Source organism: Myiozetetes cayanensis, unplaced genomic scaffold (assembly GCF_022539395.1).
Source record: "Myiozetetes cayanensis isolate MyiCay16 unplaced genomic scaffold, myiCay2020 scf14, whole genome shotgun sequence".
Taxonomy (NCBI): domain Eukaryota; kingdom Metazoa; phylum Chordata; class Aves; order Passeriformes; family Tyrannidae; genus Myiozetetes; species Myiozetetes cayanensis.
This window is the reverse complement of record NW_026087048.1, coordinates 15,982,698-16,001,567: the sequence shown is the minus strand read 5'-3', so window position 1 is coordinate 16,001,567 and position 18,870 is coordinate 15,982,698. Positions and strand designations below refer to the sequence as shown.

General features: G+C 40.4%; 2 long non-coding RNA genes across 12 annotated transcripts in view; one reads left to right on the top strand and one right to left on the bottom strand.

Annotated features, from left to right (window-relative positions):
• The window catches only part of LOC126637077 (uncharacterized), a 45,008-nt gene that overhangs the window by 17,351 nt on the left and 8,787 nt on the right, over positions 1–18,870 (top strand). For 3 of the 11 annotated variants that reach the window (XR_007628181.1, XR_007628178.1, XR_007628177.1), the window contains 6 exons: positions 1,931–2,212; positions 2,492–2,704; positions 3,440–3,568; positions 4,087–5,766; positions 6,437–6,560; positions 11,799–16,500. This is a non-coding gene — a long non-coding RNA (uncharacterized LOC126637077). Of the gene's footprint in view, positions 1–1,930; positions 2,213–2,491; positions 2,705–3,439; positions 3,569–4,086; positions 5,767–6,436; positions 6,561–11,798; positions 16,501–18,870 lie in introns of those variants that run through there. The other 8 variants (XR_007628183.1, XR_007628179.1, XR_007628187.1 and 5 more) reach the window with 7 other exon arrangements.
• The window catches only part of LOC126637079 (uncharacterized), a 136,058-nt gene continuing 134,423 nt past the window's right edge, over positions 17,236–18,870 (bottom strand). The window contains exon 3 of the long non-coding RNA XR_007628190.1: positions 17,236–17,349. This is a non-coding gene — a long non-coding RNA (uncharacterized LOC126637079). The remainder of the gene's footprint in view (positions 17,350–18,870) is intronic.

Below are 18,870 nucleotides of genomic sequence, written 5' to 3'. Positions count from 1 at the left end.
CATTTGCCACTGACCTTACAGACTGTGGTCCTATACTAATACCAAGTCTCATGCACCAACTGTGTTCTGTAATTCTGTCTCTGGTGCTCTTAATCTCTCTTTTGTAAACACCATTGTCCAATAAAGCAGCAAACAAAAATGTTACAATTAAAATGACCAAACCATGCTGGTGCTTCGATCAGCTGTTATCAGGCACAAGCACTTCTTGAGATTCAGAAATGCAGTGTAATTCACCTGGGACAAGAAATCAAATTTAAAAATGAGCTGAACAGACATTTTAAGGAATAAGTAAGTTTCTAAATAAACCAGCTTTTTAATTCCACCTTTTCTATATTAGAACTGTAAATCAATATTGTCTGCACTTGGAGAAACCAGATGAGTTTCCATTGCCATAATTAAATATCATCCTGCTTCTTGCAGCACAGCCAAACAAGGACTTTTACTCCTGACACAAGAGTATTCTCAAGTAGGGACAATTTACCAACCTAATAGAGCAATGATTTAAACTCCAAGTGGTTCCATCATTTTTTAGAAAACAAGTCTACCAAGACACGTAGCACAACTCATCCCTGGAGCCAGAGCACTGAAGAAATGGAGTAATAGAGGAAATAATGTAGTTTAGATGCTTTTAAATACAAATATAATGATGATACATTAAATAATGTGATCTACTCAGCCCGACTTCTAATTATCTACATGCAAAGCTCATGTTCATTCATCACTTCTTTCACTTCAGCTGTAACGTTGGTTTGTGGCAGACACCAACACTGAGCTGTAAGTTTGAATGGGAAGAAAAGCAAGGACAGTCCAAGGCTGTATATTAACTTAGACAAGTGGGATGTCATTGCTGGCCTGAATTTGCTGATGACACTGTGCATTAAACAAGTAAATCTTTAGCCACCGAAGCACAGGTTCACTGACTTCCAGCAATGACACCCAGGAGGTAGATTTACACCAGTGAGTACCTGTGTACTAATAATGGCCACTTAGTCCTGATAGCAAAATAACGAGTCAAAATGGAGAGTCTCATTTCAAATGTTCAGGAGTCTGGATTTGATCTTTTCGACGATGGAGAAGGACTCCTGTCTGTGAAGCACTGAGCTCATGGAGTCACCTGGCCAGTCTCCATTCTCACCCAGCAAAGACTGTGGAGATGTTCAGAGGCACAAAAAGTCGTCAGCTCCCAGCCTGGGGTTTGTGTGTGAGGCTGGGCCTTTCTGTGGGCTGTGCTTTGTTTCCATTTGTACCAGTCACTGGTGACCTATAGTGGTTTCACCTAAATCACTGGACATTGCAGGTCCACATACACATGGTGACCTCATGTGCTGAAAACAGGAGCGTGTTCAGAAGCCATCAGTGTCCATCTTTGTCCCAGCTGAACTATTTAACTCCCTTTCTGCAGTGTTTTCTTTCCATACATCCTAATTCCACCATCCCTTTCCCCTAATAACAACATAAACGAGTACTACTCTACAGGTGTAATTATGGTAATAGTTCTATTACTGCAAATGCTAGAAGCCTGTAACCTGTAATTCACTTCTTTCTGATACTCTCCTATTCTAACACTAGACATGTTATTTTAAAATGTCTAGGACCTGAAAGCTAAATTTATAGTGATAGATAATAGCAATGGAAACTAAGCCTCCTCCTTAGCTGAGGCTTTAGAGCTCTGTTGTATCTCTTGGCCAGTTGTTGCCTCGTTCACCCACAAACATCATAATGGTTCCAATATCATAGTTAAACAGCAGGAAGCAAAATACATCTCCATTTGTTTATTTTAAGGTAAGAACCTATGAAAACCCAAGACATATTAACATGCAATGTCTTCACTTGCATTAGTCCGTGGCAAATTCAGGGTCTGTTATTGCTTCTCCACAGTGAATCTGCTGTATCTCTGGTAACAAGGTGTTCACAAAACCTTCTTTTCTAGGGATGAACCATTACAAGACCGTGATTGGAAAGTGTGGGGACCAAGCACACAGAGAGGTGGCTGAAGCAGCTGGTTCCCTGTCTGTTGTTGAGTCATGGCACAAGATACCAGAGGCCAGAGAAACATCATGTGGACTGTGTCTGTCTTGGCTACTCCTCATCAGTGCTTTGAGCTGCAGGAAGTCATGAGAACCAAGGCAACATGAATGTATCACCAGGGATTTGCTTCTCTCCTGGTCTCCTCCTGAAGCACAGCACAAAGTTTCAACCTTTGCTTCTGCAGGTAGGAGCTCATTCTAATTTACAGATTTAGTGCTAGTGGTAAGCAAGACAATAGTGCTAAAAAATCTCTTGTGAACCTTTGCCCTCTTCTAGAACTGACATTGTTTCATTATTTTCTCTCCATTTTCTGGATGAAGCAGCCAGCACGAGGAGGGTACGCTGGCACACATCCCACGTGATAGCTGAAAAGAACAAACTGACAAACACTTTTAATATGCTGCAGTTTATCAACATCCCAGTGAATAAAGGGCTAATGATATTTTCCATCGGTGATTCACAGACCTACATGGATGGGCTGATAAACTGCCGTTTAGTCCAGAGGCTGGACAGAAATAAATCACCAGTTAAAATACAGTATTCCTAGTGAAAACCATTATGGAATGCATTCTTGCCCCAAACTCCTCCTGGAATAGGCACAGCAATGCTCCCTGAGACCTGGCAGCCCTTCTAAGTGAGCATATGGTCTGCTCAGCTCCTGCAGTACCGGTGCACGGTGAGTAAACACGCCGTAATGTCAGAGCAAACAGGGGGCTGCTTAATGCATGGAATTCTGTGGCGACTTCAAAACTTCATCAGTACTTCAGAAATGGATTTCCCTTCTCTGCTGGAGCATGCACTGTTAGCAGGAGAGGCAGGAAAACAGTGAGGCAGTCTCCTAGAAGGCTCATGGTGCCTGTAACCATCTCCCATAAAGCTGATGCTGCTGTGGAAGGGTCCTGGTGTGTCAGAAGTTGCATTTTCTGGTGATGCTACATTGCCTTCTCTGTTTTTCTGTGATGTCCCCTGATGCAATGTAACTTCTGCAGTAATTGGAATAGAAAGAGGGACCCGAAGGTAAAAATCCCAGTGTTAATCAGGGCTGCCAAAGGGCAGAACATTAGCTGCAGTAATTGTTTTTCTGAGGGAGTTACTGAGACGGGCTCGTCAGCACTAGCAAACAGATCCAGTCCTGCCTCTGTGCTCCTTGCACTGGCAGAACATTGCCCTGAAATCACTGGAGCAGGGATCGGGCCAGGAATGAGCAGCTAAGTTGCAAAGCAAATTAATTCCTGCCAAAAAAGTTCAGCTATGCTCAGAAGTATGTAAAGTGTCTGATTTGAGAAGTGTCAAGTAGCATTTGTGACCAATTATCCAAGATGAAGGGGGCAGAGCTATGTTTACATGTACTAATCTTCAGCCAAAGTTTGAAAACTCCAATTCATGGACACGCATCAAATTTCCTTTCCAGGCTTGGCATTTGCCTGTACGCACGCAGGCACATTGCTCGGGGATGACAGGAAAACATGATTACAGCTTGCAAATAATACAAATAGGAGAAAAGGGAAAGCGAGAGGAGCTGCCATGCAGCAGCAGCGTGGTAATTAAACTTATACTGTGATATGCAAAAAAGAATCGTGGACCACCGCATGAGTAAAATAGCTTTATCAGCTGTGCTGAGATATGACGTGTGGGGTGCCTGTATTGTTGTTTTTCCACAGCCTGTGAAGCCCTGGCAAATGGTCTATGCAAAAGAGTGAGAAGTAAAAGCTGCCTCTGCCATCTTCTGTTTAATTAACATAGGTATAATAATTTAATGCAACTAATCAAGATTGGAGGGATTATACAGTAACTCTCAGTTGACAATGACAATGTTGTCATTGTTGTGGCATAAGAAGGGCTACAAAATGATAGTGGTGACTGGGAACACTACTGGTAAGAACAGGCTGGCTGGAGTCTTGGGAGGTTTATGCAGATGCATTGAAATTTAGGGACAGCTGATTTTTCATGTGGCCAAGTGTTTATCTGCCCCTGCCCTTCCCTTTACCCTCTCAGACCTTCCAGGGTAATCCCCAGAGTGGCAACAACTTTTAAAGCGATTCCTCTTTCTTCTAACAGGTTCCTGATGCCAAAGGTCTGACCTTAAAATGAGCAGTGCATAGGGCAAGAATGGGTACTGCAGAGAGCTTCTGGCCTTCAACCCTTCCAAATGCAGCTATTTTGGTAACCAGAACAGTGTATTCATGATGGGTGAGGGAACAGAGCCTTCCAGTGAAGGGTTTCTCAGCACATTAACTCTATCACTGCTGGATGCATGTGTGTCCCAATTCAGGTTGCCTGTGTCTGTTGAAGACCATAAATGCAGATTTGCAGAAGTCTGCAGCATTCTGTAACTTTGTGGCTGTGCTTCAGTGCCTGCTGCACCTAAAAACTGAACCAAATCCCATGGATTTCCGTGTAGATCTGGGAAAAACTGCAATCATGTGCTGCTCAGAGTAGATCAGACTTGTATTTCTTGTTGGCAGGAGAGGCACAGCCTGATTTTGCTACAATGCAACTGTCCTCATTAATGTTCTTCAAGCCCTGATGGCCTGGGACTGCCATCGTTGGGTCAGAAGATGGCTGAGTTTTCCAGGCTCATTCTCTTGTCTTCAGAATGTTAAATTGGGTGATAATGAGTAGTAACTGTGTCCCTTTTTATGGTGAAGTTGACACTTGCCTTCTAGTAAACAGACACAGAGATGACCCTCCTCATTTCGCACAGGTCACCAAACAGCCCTGGGATGGTAAGGGTTATTGGCCATTTACCAAACTCTGTTTGACTTGGGTTCATGGGTGAGAGATGAAAGGCTCTATATTGCATTACCAATCCCTGGGGCCAGCCGGTCTCCCTAAAGAGGCATTTCATTTAGCGAAGCAACTGCTGGCCCATGGGAATTGGAGAGCTGGGAAAAGGACACAGTTTCAATTGCTGATGTTTCCTTAGGGCAGATGTCTTAAAGCCACACAGGAACTCGCTGCTTCCCTGTCACAATAGTTGCTCCAGGACACTTAATGACCATCAGGCTTTTCCCATTAATTAATCTCCTCTTTTTTTTTTTTTTTTTTTTTTTTCTCCCAACAAAACATCCATTAAGTTACTTGGGTTGTTTCTGCCCTGCTCTGTTTTCCTCCATCTTCCTGGGGCAAGACCAATGCACCAGTTATGAACTGGTACCTTTTCCAAGAGCTTAAAATTTGAGACGGGTGAAACAAGGAGCCCTAGTATCACAGTAAGAGCTGTTGGCTGCTTGGAAAGAGAGGAGTTCTCCTGAACTACCCAAATATTTTCATTATTGTAGAGCAGAGATGCTGACTGATTTTCCTGGCTACAGTGGAGTGGTCCTTGGTATTGGGGTAGTCCAAGTGCTGAGCTTTTACAGATGATGGATGAAGTGCTTGATGCTACAATGGCTACAGGAAGGAGAATACCTGTGATCAATGATTCAGCCCAGACCTATCCTGAATTTCTTACGATCTGAAAATCCAGTATTGTTCCAAATTCTTTATCACTGGTCAAAATCCTCCTTCAGTTTCCTCCCTTGCTGTTTGTGATGTGAATCATGAGACATTCAGAAGTTGCATTTGTTGTTTGATAGTTTTACATCATGGTTGTAATAGAGCATCTGCCAAGTCAGCAGGTTTTTTTCTGTTTGTTTATTTATTTACTACTCTATTTCCAGCAAGTTCTTGTTACCCAGTTCTCGCTGACAATGAGGGAAGAGGCACAAGTCAGCTCAGAAAATGAACGACTAGAAGGTAAGTGAAAAGAATAGTAAATGCAGGCCATTCATGTGACAGGATTCGATTCATTTTTATGCCAGGGAGGTTTTTTAAATGGGACTTCTCCCGGTGGAGAGCTCACAATGCTCAAGGCCTGTTTCGCTATAAAGACAATACATAATTATTCTGAGCTTGTTATTATTATTTTTTATCACTCATTTTCCAGTGGCAGGGAGTGAGGACAGAGGTGAGGTCAGGACCCAGTTTATTGCCATGCACTGTACAGACCCTACAGCACATGGGAGTGTAAGAGTCCTATAAACAATGCTCACTATCTGCTTTATGGAGGCAGGTAAATGCACCCAGGCTGAGGGTTGAAGTGACAGGTCTAAGAGGGCAGAACCCATCATCAGCAAAAAAGGGGACTCAGCCCAAGAGTCTCAATCCTGGGATCCTGCTGCTTGTTGTTTTCAGTATCTTTTCTTTTTGTAATTAGTTTGAATCACCAAAATTGAATGAGTTGAATAAATGCCACATCATTTGAAGCACTATTTATTGTATTTGTAGAAAACAGATTATCTGTTCGCCCAGGCTAGTGGAAATTAAGTGTAATAAACTCATCAGGAAAAAATGCATGTTGGGTGTGACGGAGAAACTCGTGTTTTATACCATGGTGACATCTTAATTTCTGGTTTTGGCATGACAGACTTGAGTGGTCTCAGTGATACTGCACCATCCTGGTTCCTGCTTTCAGGCTGGGGTCACAAGTTGGACCTGGAAGAAGCAACTTTCATGCAGAGATGTAACTGCAAAGTGAATACCATGCCAGGGTAAGAGAAATTTTGTTTAATTTGGGTTTTATGCAATGTGTAAAGTCCATACAAAGTCTGTTGTTCATTCCAGCCTAGCAAAACTGCATTTGTTCCTCATTTATTGAAGTATTTGTTCAACCCAATAAAACCTACCTGGGTACTACAATAACACCTGCTCTGTTTATGTATTTCAATATTATTTTACCAGGTCAGCTCTTTAGGACTATTTCATTCATAAAGGATTCTATAAAATACACCCAGTTGTGTTCTCGCTCTGCTTTCTAATTATTTGGGTAATTTCCTTAAGCCAATCTGTACTTTAATTAGTTGCAACACTTCTTTACTTTCTTATTTGAATAACTGAGACTTTGAAAAACATAAAAGCTAAAAACTAACCCTCAAAGACTGAGTGGATACTCATAATTTTCTCTTTAGTACTTGCAGGTCTTGGGTTATCTTTTGCAACCGTTCCATGTTGACTTCTCTGTGTTAGTTTTGCTCAGACAGAAGGTAGATATAATGGATAATTTCTTTATGGATGAAACCAACAAAGTTTCCTGAAGTCTAGAAACTACTCGACACCAGCAACTTACATGTCCCTCTGTGCTAATACTATTGCTTTGAAGCAATTTATTTAGTCATTTGGACTTTAACTACTCAGATGCATTCCTTCCTGCTGCAGCAGCAGGGATACAGGAAGGGGTGTTTGAAACCACGCGGTGATTTCCACCCTGGATTTCATGAGGGGTTATTCTTGTCTCAGAGATGACGCACTCAAATAGCCTTCTACAGATTCCAGGTGAGTTAGTCACATTTAGATGCTTCCAAGTAATACACAGAAAGGTGCTGAGAAAATGACGAGTCCCTGCCTAGTCAGAAAAATAAAAAAACTCAGCAAAAGTAGATCAGAGCAAATTACATGGACCAGCCCTCAATTTTTTTCAAGAAGACCTGGGACCAAAGGGCTTTTATACTTAAAAATGTGTGGCCAACAGGGATGCACAGTGTTTACTTTACTGACTGACCCATCAGCTGCTCTCTGTCCCCAGAAACAGTTCAGGAAATGAGTGGAAGTATCTGAAGACATAAAAAGGATAATTAAGTTTCATTGTGGAAATAAGAGGGTAATCTGTCCAGACAAATCTAAGACCTAGTACTGAAAGCTATAGTATCTGAAAATAAAAAATGAGTAATTTTGAATAAAGATGTCTATCAGGACTGTAAATTCAGAGAGTAAAAAAGTATCTTTGCTTAATAGACCATCTCTCTCTCCATCTCCCTCGAACTCATTTTCTTATTCTCTTTCTTCCTTTTGTGTTATTGCAAAAAAAATGCGTGTAAAATCTGATATTGAGAATGCTTTAGCTTCATTTCAATCTTCTTTTCTCAAAATGTTTTGTTCCACTGGGAAGATTCCCCCTGTCAGATAACCTCAGCCGTGACCACACGAGGCTTGTGGGGTGACTTATTTGCAGGGGAACAACTGTATTTTGAGGTGTCTCTGAGGCAGCCAGGTCCCCCCACTTTTCTGAGGCCCTAAAGATGTTTTTGAGGTGGCATGAGAAATCACCTGGGACTCAGAGCAGACCACAAGTGCTCAGGACAGTGTTTTCTCTATACCTTTTTTTTGCCGAGCAGAATTGCAGCACTATAAACAAATGTTGAGTTTTGCCTCATTCTCAGGTGCTGTGAGTTATGAAAGCCCACTCCAGATGTAATGAATGTATAGATCATTTTGACCAGATCATAATCCATTAGTAAATAATGCTCCCTGAAAAGGTGTGGGTGAAACAAAGAACTTATTGCTACTGTTGCTGTATTGGTATCAAGGATTACCAAGGAGGCCAACACGATCCTGAAGCTTTGTGCTACTGATGTTTAAATACAATGCAGAATTAACTACGGGGTTTGGTTAGCAAATTCCTTCCTGGATTAGGATATCCAGGATTTATACTGCTGGAAACAGAGCCCAAAACTATACAAAGCTTACCTGTCCCTTGGCTTTACCACAAGCCCCAACTTCATCTCACTGACATTCTGGCTTAGCATTTACAAAACTTTCCCATTAGGTTCCCCTGATTTTGGTAGTGATGTTAAGAAGCAAATCAAACAGAAATTTTCAGAATGAGTTGACCCTGATAGAGCAAACCCCTCTAACACCTATGGCTTTTCTTCACTGTCCCTGGAGGAAGCCCAAGGATACCAGACTAAGACCTAAGGCTGATTGTCAGCCCAGTCCGTGGGCCATGGGAAGGTTAGGCTTAAAGATGACATTTAAGGACATCTATGTGACACATGATGCTGTGTCCAGAGGTTGGAGACTATGTATTTTGCTCTAAATCTAAAGGGGAAGTCACTAGGAGGAAAAAAAAAAAAAAAGGGAAAGAAGCACAGGGGAATAAAAGTACTTTTGAAAGAGAAGAAATCTACATTTCAATGAAAATCCTTTCAAGGCATTTCAAATAAGAGTCTGAGAGAAATAATTACAAAGTTTGGAGAGAAAGAACGTTAGCTTTGATATCTTTTTCTTCTATGAAGCAATTAAAATAAGCAATTTTTCAAATACTAAGCAGAAAATTACTAATGGCTGAACCCAAAAGCTTTCATTTCCTTTTTGGGGCCTTTATTCTTCTAAAAAAAGACAAAAAAAATGTGAAGGTGGTTTTCCAGATAGATTAATGCATAAAGCAGTCGCTAGTTGGATGTCATAAAAACTACAGCAGCATAGAATAGCTGAGATTAAGAGCTAGATTTAAATCATGCAACAGTCCAGTTAATATCAATGTCTAATTAAGAAATGCATAAGAAGTCTGTAATGTTGATTTGATGGAGAAAAACTCTAATAGGGTTTCTTTTGGAATTTTCCATTTCAATTGCTGTGTAGACTTTTAATGGATGTCCTATCCAGTCTTTGGTATTAGCAGGAATCATCCTCATATTAAAACCAAGGCCTAAAATGGAACACAGGTAGACAAATTAGCTGGTCTGGGAAGCAGTCTGGGTAGAATGACAATGTGAGCTCAAGCTGAAATTTTAGTACAAATAAAAGAGAACAAATGTCTCAAATCTGGCGTGGAAACCCTCTCTGCTTGTCGTTTTAAGCAATTTTAAACCCTGTAATTTGAAACAATGCTATGTTAACCCATTTCCCCACCTCCCTAAGCCTGCAGAAATCCAATTCATACTTCGACATCCAGACCACTAGGCATTATTAATTAGTCTTTTTTTATTTAAAAGACTTGCCATAGTTATGCATATTAGTAATATGTAGAGGTGGGTTCTTCTTCCCTTGCAATGAGATTCAGAGCTCACAGGTCCCTGTCACTACCAAAGAACATTAATCTCCCACCCCTCTCTGGGTAACTAAAGCTCTTAAACCCTTTCAGCAAAACTAAACCTTCAGCATCCTCTGTGTCCCACGGATCATCCAGGACGTTTGGGCTCTGGATATGAAAGGGGAACTGTTTTCGTGATGAATGTCACTAATACCCTGAAGTTGCTAAACTAGCAGCAGTGTAACTCTCAGTATGCACAAATCCACTTTGCAAAGAAGGGGAAAGACACAGTACTGGATTAAAGCAGAAGTGTATTTGTTATCACCACTTTGTTGTTGACTCAACAAATCCAGAGGGAATTGTCTCAAGAATCCAGGAAGATGGCAAACTCAAAATAACCTCTCTGACCCAGGCAGCAAGCACGCTGGGGAGTAATTGTTAAGTTCATTAGGACACATTAAAATACAATACACTGGCCATGATAAAGAGTACCATGTGATTCCATCTCTCTCCATGTTTCTTTCCAGTATTAAATCCATCCAGAGACCTGTCAGAATTATATCATTAAGTCTTATCACTTCCACAGAGAGTGGAAAAGACTGGAGGTAAAAATCAGAGTAACAAATGAAATTTTGGCACTCCTGAGCCTCTTCTTTTTTTAGGTCATTGCCTGAAATGTCAAGGTCCAAATTCATGCCTGACATTGCTCCATTGATCCATGAGGCACAAATATGTCATGTTAAGCAGTGATACTGTGGCCCTAGGGGATGCCCCAAGGATTTTTCTCCTTGAAAGACATGGGAACTAGGATGTTCCCAGTGAGGCATCTGCCTTCTGAATGATAGAGAAGGTCTAATGTGAGGACATTCAGGTCATCAGAGGAGTCTGATTTTTTTACCCTGCTCCTGGCTGTGTAACTGGGGAGGTACCATGGGTAGGGATGCTGATAGATGATTGTTCAGGTGGAGCACTGCTCTAGCAGGGTGATTTGTCTGCAACCTTTGTTAGATTTATGCAATACTTAAGGAAAGAACAAAAGTATGAAGCAGATTGGCTTTTGCAAAGGAATGCAACAGAAAAAGCAAGCAAACCTTAGCTTGGACAACACACTTGAGAGCCACAAATTCTGTTACTTTTTCTAAATGAGAGGAATATTTCTCCTTTCCTCCATAAACCCACCCTTTTAGACATTACTGCAATCATGACCTCACTGCAGTTCCTGGATTCTTTCTGAAAAGATTAAAATGAACTAATACACCAGTGATCTCATCACAGCGTAAAGGACATCTTACACAGGGGAAAAAATAATCAGGAGAACTTCAGTGCTTTGTTTGCAGCAAGAATAGAAAAAGCACTGTAATATCACTGTGGAAAAACACTAAAGGTACAATGCCAGAGAGGCATTTTTCCATCTTCTTATAAACTGTTTGGATTTGTCCTACCTGATCCTGCCTGTCACACCTGTCATCCTTTTAGCTGTCTCCACATCAATCATCTTTCCTTTTTTCCCTGTCTTTATCTAGACCTTCCCATGTCATTTCTGTGCCCTTCCTACCTGTTTTACTGTACCTGATAACTCTGAATTGGATATACTGCTAGTCTCAACGACATCCAAAATGCATTTTGCAGGGTACATACATTCAGTCATGTTACACCAAAGTATCTACACATACTTCATCTGTAGCCTGTGTTATTCTGGGGAAGAACACCTTTCCTATGTGCACATTCAGTTCTCAGGCCAAGGGGTCATGGCTGATGACAGCTCCCATCTACTTTGGAGCTGTTGTATCTTCTAACAGGAATCAGAAAGATGAGTAGGAACAGATACTTTGCTTTCTTTGGTAGGAGAACCTATAAACTGACATTCATGTAACTGAGAATCCTTCCACATTTTTAATATACCACATTTTGAGGTTGGAAACTAGAATATCCTCAGAACATGACAACTATAGTTTTAATAATGTCATCTTATCTTATCTAGCCCACAGGTGCTCCTCAGCTCTGCCTTGGGAGGACACCATGAAGCAATGAGGTGACAAACCGGTTTCCTTTCTCAAGCCAAATGTCACGTAACTGCCCAGGGGCCCGTTTTGGTGGGGGTTGCACCCCCTGACTTTTCAAGGAGAGATGTACTGCTGTGACCCATCCCTGCCCTGTACACCTGGCTGAAGGAGATAAAACTGCTCACTTCCACCTCTGACATTTCTCAGCCAGGAAGAAAGGCAGGAGGCATCAGGCTGTAGGGAGGTATCAGAGCAGCCACCTGACACAGTGACAAAGAAGCCTCCAAAACCCATCAAGTGGAGATGAGTTCCCAGGGCTAGAGCAAGCTGATATAAAGGATAATGGTACCCTTACACCCACCCAAAAAGATTTGCTACTCCCAAGCGGGGCAGCAGACAAATACGTCCAACCCCAAATGCTCTGCAGTTGATAGATCTGCTTTAGTGAGGAGAGCCCCAGTCGGTGATGAATATTGTAGGAGAATGCATGCTGCAGCATCAGTAAAGTCCAAAAAGCCCAAGGAACAGTGCAGGACATCTGTTAACAAGAAAATAGTATGTGAAAAGCTGCTGTAATTTCTGGCCCCAGCAGCCTAACTGGAGGCACAGACTTCCCAAGGCAGAGAGGACTTGGAGAACTCGGGATGTTCAGTGAGATCTCTCCTGGCTCCTGCAGATTTACCAGGTCAGCTCAGTGCAGGCCAAAGTTGCTGGGAAAGGTCCTGGGCTCTCCTCCAAGTTCATTGCTCTATTGATTGTGAAGAGGTATTTATTGTAGATCAGGATCTTGAGCCAAGGCAGCTGAAGCCGCACGGACTAAATCGTCTATTCCCCACCTACAGATAAAACAAATGGCCAGTTTTGGCCTAATCATCACTTCTGCCAGAGGAAAGAGAAACTCTTTGAGGTAAGTTCCCTTGGACATAATTCTTTCTTTCCAGGTTAAAGAAGGGCTGGAGCTAATATATATCCTGAGTCGTAATGTGGATTTGCACCTTTCCCGTTAAATATAGCTGGTTTGTGTCCAAAGCATCGCTCCTATCCCTAATGCTCACTTACATTGTTACAACTTCTACATTAGTTGCAGGTGTGAAATGCCAACTGATCCACACTTCTTGTGCTGTCAGCAGGGGAGTAATGTATGTCAAAGGCCTGATCCTCAGAGGGGAGGTCGCCTGGATCTCCATTTGCACATCTGCTTTGCTAAACACAAAACTCTGGAGGTTTGAAAAGCTCCAGTATTCACAAAATGGGATGTGTTCACTGGGGGCCATACCTAAGAAACTGTTTGTGCTTGTCATTTAGTAGGCAGGTCACAGAATTTTCCCTCTGTACAAAATACTTGCTGTTTTACAACAGGCAATGTTTCACTAGTCCTCATATGTGGACATTTGTATGTTCTATATTAGTAAGAAAAAAGTTACACCTTGCCACGTTACAGGATATAAGAGAAGTCAGGACACCAACAGGTTAAAATAGAACCACATACATTAAACAGCTTCAGGAAGATGCTAATATTCAGCATGTCCCTGCTTGGAGTGTGCAGGCATGAAGATCAGGAAACTGCCTGATCAGAGATCCTGGAGGGACAATGTTGCTGGAGTTTGTCTTACAAGGCATCCTGGTTTGGTTCTGAGGGTTTCAAGAGAAGCTTACAAATATTTCTATTTCTTCCTGCTGTTAGGGGATTTTTTTATACCTTGGAATAAGTCTTCCAAAGGTAATGTGTTTACACTGGATACCTAGATAATGGTTCTTACTTAGGGGACCTCTGATACACAGTAGTACCTTCTACATTTTATGTAAGATCAAAGACTAATCCTGTATATAGACCTAATTCTTTCTTGATTTATGCTAATCTAGAATGTCCTTCAATATCTGCAATAAGGATTCCCACAAATAACCTAGACAGAAGATCTTTTTGTCTTCACGTATTTGGCCTTTAAATGTCATCTGTTTATGACATCATGATTCTGGGCACTTTGGACATATAGGAGATTTTAAACATATGCATGCAAGCATCATTCACCATTATGCACTATGTTTTTCCTCCCTCAGCTGACTATTTCTAAATCTTTTGGATAGTAGAACTAAAATTGATCTTACTGTCCAAAATGAGAAAATAGGAAATTGGTCATCAGCTTTATGTTTTGTTACACAGAATTTAGACTTAACATCCCCATAGTGACTTATCTGGAATTGAAAATGAGCTCAAAGTATACTGGGGAAAGCCATGAGCTGAACACAGAGGTCAGAGCATGTTCCATGAACACCTGAAATTCCAGCCTTGAGGAATTCCTCGAATATGTCACTCAGAATGGACATCTCCTCAAGGAAGCTGTTAAAAATAATTTTCACAAGAATCAGAAGAGGTTCACTTTTAATACCAAGGAAGGGAAGCACTGGCTTTTTAAAGAAAAGTTTGATTCTGGAAAAGTCTCATTATGTTGGTAAGTTAAAGGAGCTGTGTTGTAGCAGACAGAGTGGCTTGTTTGGCTCTTCATGGAAGTGGCTGTTGAATTCCCAGGCGGCCTTTCCTGCTGAAATTCACACCAGAAATTCAGGACAAAAATTTCATGTTTGATCAGAACGACTTCATTACCTTCCTGACTAACAGGAATTGCATAAATTTCCCTGGGCTGTAGATTACAAACAGAACAGACCCATGAAAAGAAAGGGAGAAAGAAATGCTGATTTTCTTGGGATGAAATACTGAAAAATTGGGCCTGAAAAACGTTTGGGTATAATATGTTGGAAGTTTAAAGAAGCATTTTTAAAGAAACATTTTCCAAGAGCATGCCAGTTAGTTTTATCTTCATTTTTTGCCACATATAATTATGAGAAACACAGACAACTCATAAGATTTTTAGTTTCTGTTGAGAATCGTCTTTTCCAAGACAATTCTGTACACTATTACTTTAGCCCACTGGGTATCATGTAGGCAAGGTATAAGATTATGCACATGAATATTTCTGTCTACCACTTATGCGTGCTGAGACAATATCAACTTATACTTTCTCCTGTCATTGGTCCTTATTCCATAGAGGATATTCTTAATTACCAGCAAGACAATTTGGTAATATCATGTAAAGTGTAACAGCATAATTTCTGTGATGATTTACACCTGCTCAGGATCTGAACATGGAATTTTAAAACATATTTTAAGTTCAGACGATCAAGGATATTTTTGTCCATAAGACACTATTTCTATGTTTAATAGAATGACTCTCATTTATTTAATTTATCGGCATGTTTCTTCTAAGTGAAACGGAGCTTTTGTACATGAAGACACCATTTTTACACATTTGCACTGCCCTGAAAAATTTAGAGCACACTTCTGTACTGGATTAAATCAACTCTAGTCTAAATGCCTAAACACTATTTTTGACAACTGTGCATGAGGGACATAGCTGTACAGGGATTCTAAAGAACAAAACCCCTAAAAATATCTCGGTTGCAAAGAAGATGTATTCCTTTTTCCACTTTGTAATTATGGTTATATATATTCTTTTAACCCTTGCGGGTTTATTCCTGAGTCTGTTAGAAATGACTGAAATTATTCCATGAACTCCAACAGACTCTGCTTCCAACTGGATAAAAAGAGATATTTGTGCATCAGATTTGCTGGTGATGTCCCACTAATGAAATGGGGAATTTTATAAACAGGTCAGGGAGGGTAAGTGCCCAATAAAAAGATGTCAGATGGAGATCCACAAATTACAGTCTATTTGTAACAGAAATAAAACAAGGAATGCTTACTAAAGAGTCATGAATTTCTTTATAATTGCTTCCACATTTGGGGCAACTTCTTCCTAAATCATCTACAGAAACCCTGCAATTCATGGGACTTCTGATAGTGGTTATGATCACAACAATACATCTCATTTATGATAAAAATTACTCACTTTGGAAAGGATTGTTTTTTCCTCAGGTTGCTTTTCTCAGTCTTTATTTCAGTCTCCATCTATTTTCTTATCCTCCTCCTCATTTTCTATTTCTAATATAAAAGCTGGAGTTCTTATCAATTTAGAAAAGAAATAAAACTAAAGAAAATTCAGGCAGAACTGTGAAGCATGGTCTATTTTAAAGTTACAGCTCAGATAATAAGACTCTGGTTTGTGCTGTACCTCGCTCATGAACTCAGTTTTCCATAGTGCATTCAGCGTTATAATAATGCAAATCAAATACAATTTTAATAACTCCTTCCATTAAAATGATCTATTAATGTTTTAAGACTGCAACACTTATGAGCATGATTCTAATTGCATGATTTTGCTGCAGGCAAGTTTCATAGATCTGCCTGATCTTTGGATATTTGCACTGTTTGGATTATTTTAAATAATTAATTTTTGGAAGCGTTTCAGTCTCAGTAACGAGAGTTGGGTTTGATAGTGGTTGTCTTGTCAGTAATTGTATGTATCTGCTTCCATTCAAAGGAAAACTAGACAAATTTAGAACTCTTTGAAAGGAGATGACTGAGGTTTATACTGTGACAAACGTTATGAAGAGCATTCTGAAGAGGGGAATATTTATAGACTAAGTTAATACAAGGAGCAAAAGAGGTTTAAAGTGCATAAAATTTTTTGTCGTGCAGCACAATTAAATTGTAGGATTTTCTGCCACAGAATACCAAAAATATAATCAGGCTAGAATACCATTAAACATTCTTGGTTTATGCAACTTCTGTTGTCAGTCTGTAATGCACTGAGTGGTAGGAATAAGGAGAATACCTCATGAGAAGAATTAGTTTTGACTTCTGACATTTTTCCATGTATCTGCTGGGGGTTTTCTGCCACAGAGATCATAGGATCATGGAATCATGAAAGTTGGAAAAGACTTCTAAGGACATCAAGATTTAACCATTAACCCAACATTGCTAGGTCTACCACTAAACCATGTTCCTAAACACCGCATCTACACATTTTTTGAACAATTTCCAGGGATGTTGACTGCATTACTTCTCTGGGCAGCCTGTTCCAGTGCTTGAACCACCCTTTCAGTGATGAAATTTTCCTGAATATCCAATCTGAACCTCCGCTGGTGTGACTTGAAGCCACTTCCTTTTGTTCTATTTCTTGTTCCCTGGGAGAAGAGACTTACACACAGCTGACTGCAAACTTGTCTCAGGGAGTTGTTAGAGAGTGATAAGGTCCCCCCTGATCCTCCTCTCCTCCAAACACTCCCAGTTCCCTCAGTTGCTCCTCACAGGAGATGGTCAGGGGATGGCAGGACCTTTGGTCTCACCCAACTGCTACTTCTAGGCAAGATAACCTCCTGCCCAGAAACGTGTGTAAAACTTCAGGTTTTCCCTGTTGTTCTGCAAGGTGGGATGAGGAAAATGACCTTGGGAAGAAGGTAAGCAGGGCAGCAAGAGTCAGGAAGAAAACATTTCCTGAGTGGTTGGTGAGGGCCCTTACCTTGACACTGTCCCCAGGGTTTATCTCTAGTGGCAGGCTCTTGGCTCCCCTCCTTGTACATGCTGTTCTTCCCCTTGAGCATCACTTGAGATCTACAGCAGAAGGCTCCCTCCTTCAAGATGAACAGAAACATCAACACAATCTTGAGCTCTTGGTTCAACATCTCTTCCGCAGAGAATTTACTCCAACTTTTGCTCATGACGAAATGCTTACAGGAGGCTTGAACAAACAAGCATTAAATTTTCTTAGTAGCAAGTGGTAATTTTCTTTGGGGGTTAAAACCAGCTGTGTACCAAAAGTTTCTAACTGTATGCTTAGAAGTGATCTATTGTCAGCAAAAAATAACATGTATTTTAGTAAATAGGGCTGAACCCACCCCAACAGTGCAAGTTCTTCCGTCTATTTGGTGAATTCTGTGTCTGGCATGACAGAATACGAGAACATTTAGTCTGCAACATCAAGTATGCACTTTCATTGCAGGACAAAGTTCTAACAGACTTGCTATGGAGTTTACACACTGACAAAGAAATAGTGTACAAGTTGTGCAAAAATCCAAGATAATTTTTTACTTCAACAGAAACACTTTAGATCAATCTTATTTGAGAGGAATGAAAGGAGCCACAGGCTCTGAGAAATGCAGGCTTTTCCATGAATGGATACTCAGAAGCATGAATAATTTCAGCAATATTTGAGAATTTCAGTACTGGATCAACTCAGCATGAAATTCTCAACTATTCCTCCTCAGAAGTCATCCCAAACAACAACACTCTGATATACTGAATTGATCATAAAAGGGAATTATGTCTAGGGTTTTCCATGAAAAATTTGTCCTGAAAAATGCCAAACAGGCAAAAAGGTTTGGATTAAATAATGAAGTTTTCATGGGGCTTCTCAATTGAAAAAAAAAATGTTAAAGACTTTTCAAAATAATTGCAAGTGTCCTGATATATTTTTTTCTAAGTGAACATTTATTTGCTTTGAAATATGTTTTGATTTTAATTTTTAATTTATAAGTGAAAGCAAAAAAATTGAAATGTTTTGAAACTGCTGAAGCAAACAGCTCAGATTTTTTTACTTTTTAGCAGCTTATTGGTTAGACACAGAATTAGCTGAAAAAAAAAGAAAACTTGAAAACTCCCAAAGGACAGAAAAAAGCACTTCCCTGTCAGCTATAAAATGAGAGAAAATTATAATGACATTTTCATTTAGCACAAAGATTTACTAAAACACCCACATTTTCATAGATGTTGCAAAGACTTGAACTTGGACACTCTTTGAGTTTCTCCCCAAGTGTGATGCTTACTTATGGTAAATGATAATGTTTTTATTGGACCTGGTCATTCTCAAATAAATAGCTGGGGATATTCCAGCCTCTACAAGGGTAGTAGCTTCTGTTTCACATGCTGGCACAAGAAGGAGGGCAGGAAGCATGAGCAGGAAATTTCATGGTTTTAGTCCAAACTGATGCTTATAATTCTTAAATAATTTAGAAGTGAGCTGCCCAAGGAGAAAGATACCTTGGATGCCGGGAAGGGTTAAGCTTAGTAGGGGAAAGAAGGAAGGAAGGCCTGTATAGCTTCACTGTGCTAGTGGTGTAGGGCAAGAACATTCTGAGATGCCTGCTCAATTTGTC